This window comes from Emys orbicularis, chromosome 12 (assembly GCF_028017835.1).
Source record: "Emys orbicularis isolate rEmyOrb1 chromosome 12, rEmyOrb1.hap1, whole genome shotgun sequence".
Classification (NCBI taxonomy): Eukaryota; Metazoa; Chordata; order Testudines; family Emydidae; genus Emys; species Emys orbicularis.
In genome coordinates, this window is record NC_088694.1 from 12,302,092 (window position 1) to 12,305,940 (window position 3,849).

At 46.1% G+C, this 3,849-nt stretch overlaps 1 long non-coding RNA gene across 1 annotated transcript; it reads right to left on the reverse strand.

Annotated features, from left to right (window-relative positions):
- Positions 1–1,782: 1,782 nt before the first annotated feature.
- Positions 1,783–3,445, reverse strand: LOC135886694 (uncharacterized). Its single transcript, XR_010561794.1, has 2 exons — positions 3,357–3,445; positions 1,783–2,423 (listed from the first exon to the last, which is right to left on the reverse strand). It is a non-coding gene; the product is annotated as an uncharacterized LOC135886694 (long non-coding RNA).
- Between the last annotated feature and the right edge of the window lie 404 nt (positions 3,446–3,849).

Sequence of the window (3,849 nt, forward strand, 5' to 3'; positions counted from 1 at the left end):
CCAATATATTGTATAGTGCTTAGGCTGAAAGGCACTATTATAAACATAAGCCACTGCATCATTACCATGGCAAGGCCAAATCTTCTTTAATACAGCTAGTCTGCCATGCCCATTTCAGCACGGTCAGCACTGTATAACAGTGCTGCAAAGCCTTTGTAAGCACCGTTTGTTGCTTTTACTGTGGGCTAAGCACGAGAACAGAACTTGCTCCCATTTTGCCAAAAAAGGAACCTTCCAGTCTTGACCGTTTTCAACCGGCATGACTGAAACTATTCCCATGCTGACTACAGAGTATGGGCGCTCTACTCATTGCTGTCTAGCGATGGCTGAATCCCTGCAAATCCAGCCCATCTGCATAATATTGTGAGCTTTCCTACACTTAATCTAACATACATATATAACCAAGCCCTTGCAGTACCTGAAGCCTGTTTACAACAGTGGCTAGAGCATGTGACGTTGATGAGCAACAGAAACTGAAATTACGGCATCACATGACACTGTGGGAAATAAAAAGCAGCATAAATGATGAACGCTAAACTGGATTGTTGAGGGGGTGGATTTTAACACACTTGCGCATGTTTAAAACACTGGGTGCTACTCAAAAGTTCAGGCCTGACCTCAGCATTAATAAGGGTGGTTGGCTCTAGTTCATTTATATGTGTGGTTTTAGTTTTCCCAATCTAAAATCACCTTTAAATAGTTTTGTGTTATTAGTGACTCAAGAATGGGGGGGGAAAAAATCTACCTAGCCCGATAGCAAGTGATATCTATAAATATAGAGGTAAGGTTAAAATTTTGAAGTGGCGAAGGGCCAGATTTTTTTTTTTTAATATGTATGTTGATGCTATTGACCTCACTGGGAGTTAGGTGCCTATGGGCTTTGGAAAAATCCCTCTAAGCACCTATTACAATTTTAGTTGTCTAAATATCATTAAAAAATCTGTTCCTAGGCACTTAAGGGTTTCTTAAGATGAACAGTTAGTATGCAGCAGGATGGGTGTAAATCTACCTTGCATTAACTGTCCATATCGCCCCTGCTTAGGGTGACCATATTTTCCCAAAAGGAAAACAGGACACCCACAGGGCACCGCCTGAGCACCCTCCCCCCGCCATGTGGGGCTGGCCCAAGACCTCCCTGACTCCCGTTGGCACAGGGCTGGACTGAGGTTCCCCCTCCCCCTGGGCTGACCCCAGTCCCCCCCCCCTCCCTTCCCCCCCACATGTGGGGTCGCCCAAGCCCGCCTGCCTGCAAAGGGCCAGCCTGAGGTCCCCCTCCCCACTGGCGCCAAGGGACGGCCAAGCCCTGCTATGCCACACTAAAAGTGTCCTAATGCTAGCAACACCCACTAGGGCAGTTTTAGCATGCAGCAGCATGGTCTATATGAGGCGTTAGTGCACAGCATGGTACCGCAAGGTAGATTTACATCCCAGCTTGTTGAGCACTAATTGTTCATACGGTAAAGCACTGTCATACTGAAAGGCACCTGTGTCATTTAGGGGTTGGGGAAAATTTTACCTAAGTCTCTTTAACTTATTATTGAAATGTTAAGTTAAAGGTGTGTGTAAAAGAGCTTGAAAGCAGAGGCCAAACAGTAGTTTGTAAATGGCTGCTAATGATGGTTTAAGCGTGTAATTTTTATAATGAATATTACTCTCCTATATCGATTGCAAAAACGCAAAGAATTTTCACAGCAAAGCACACTCCAAACCAGCCTCAAACTGCTGGAAGCGACTGGCTCCTTTGCAATGGGCATTGAAGAATTGCCAGACTGCATTCTGCAGCACGTTATGGAAGGCAGGTTTTAATGTGGCACCAGCACAAACCAGAGCATTAAGCACGACAGTGATCCCTCACTGAGGCCCAGGCTGACATCCACAGGCTACCATGGCATAGCCCAAGAATGGGCGGCTGCCTCTTGTGAATGTGTAGCTGATGTCCTTTAGTGTGAGGTGTGGAGCGTCAGGGTTAATGCAGAGCTGGTTTCTATATGTGGTTTGCATTGTTGGCTGTAGTTAGGACCCGGGTGACAAGCAGACCAAATGCCTGTGCCATGTGTCAGCAAAATGAGAGTGCACGTGAAACTTCAACACTGCGAGTCTCATTTATTCGGGGCTCAATGCCTTTTTGTTACCACTGATTTGTTTGTGACTCTGCCCTAAGTTTGATTTCAGCCTGCAAGGCACAGAATGAATTGGACTATGCTTACTGTTTGCCAGTCGCCTGGACTGCCCCCCACCCCCACTGCACACACCAGCACTGTCCCTCTGCGCTCTGCAGTTTCAGACAAGCTTTTGCTCTCAGGGCCGTAGGAAGTGAGAAGGATGTTTGCCACGGCTTGCTTAGCACCTTTGTCCGAGAAATGATTACTTGCGCCCCATGCCTTGAGACTGTCTTCTGCATTTGAACTGGCATCGTTCTGCATCTGAATAGCAAAAGGAGTGAAGCAAAGGGGGTGAGGGGGAGTGCAGAATGAGAGACGTGCTCCTGGGAAGTCTCTGCATTCATTAAATCTTTGGCTGAAGGTATAATACTAATCTCTTTGAACCAACCCCTCTGCTTTAGCTTTTTCTTTTATCCATCCTGTGAATTGGTTGCAGCAATTTAAAGGCAAGTTACTTTTCAGGGGAATAGTGGTGAGAAAACTAATTGGGCCACATCCTGGGAGCCTTGCTCAGTCCACATTTCTATTGACTGCAGTGGGCGTTTAGGTTAAGAAGGGCTTGCTGTGGCTTTATTGCCCCATTGCACATTCTAGTTTCATATTTATTTTAATCATCACTGGGCTGTCAAAAACCTTTCCTGTGCAGCAATGCAAAGAGAGCGCCACATACACTTCATATAAACCACATCCGGGACCCCATTGTGACGTGCAAGGGCTCCCCATAGAAACAGGGATGTGGAGGTTTTCCTTCACTCTGCTGCCATGAGAAACCACAACTCAACCAACCATTCACAGATAAATAAGCCGCTCCGTTGTTCACAGCTGGCTCCTACCATAGCTCTGGCCTAACCTGGACTTTTCTTCTGAAAATTCCATCTGTGCATTATCCCAGGTGTGACTCCCAATGAGAGCAATGGCAGGAGCTCTAGTGAACACAGGATTTTAACCATCCAACTGGTCAGGCTCCTGCATTTACAGCTGTGTGCACAATCATCATAACTGTGAGTGCAGGTTTGCGTGAAAATTAGGCACACAATTGGATGCACATTTCTAACAAGTGTGGGCTCCATCTCCTTCCCACACTCTTTATCCTTATCTGAGACAGACGCTTCCCTTTGCCAGAGCTACCCCTGCTCTAGCTCCTTTGAGTGCATAGATCTATTTTGATATTATTATTGGTGGTGGTGGTGTTACCAATAGACTCAAGCTCCAAATTCAGATCTTGAGCCAGATGCAAATGTCAAACACCCCCAGTTTGGGATCTGCTGTGTGGATTCAGCTCTCTGTAATAAAAGAAGGGTCGTTTGTGAAATTCAGATTTCCAATTCCTCCCCACCTCCATGCTCCCTCTCCCCAAGGCCAATTACATCATTTGCGCCCATCCTCGTTGATTAGTATTGTAACCACTGGAAGAAAGGCTGAAAAGTTCCATGTCAATAAATAAAAAATAAAAGGTGGGCGAAGCTGGCATGAGAAGAGAGGTGTAATCCTCGCCTGCAGTGTTTCCCAGATAGGAGGGCTCAGCCCTTCAGCTCTGTTTTCAATAACAAGGCAGGCTTCCCCCCCCCCACCCTCGCCCCCTGCCAAGTAATGCTCATATCATCATTCTAAACGTGTGTACTACAAGGATTTGAAAACTTGCACAGCCTAGATTACCATTTATAGTTGTTTATTATTCAGGTCACAG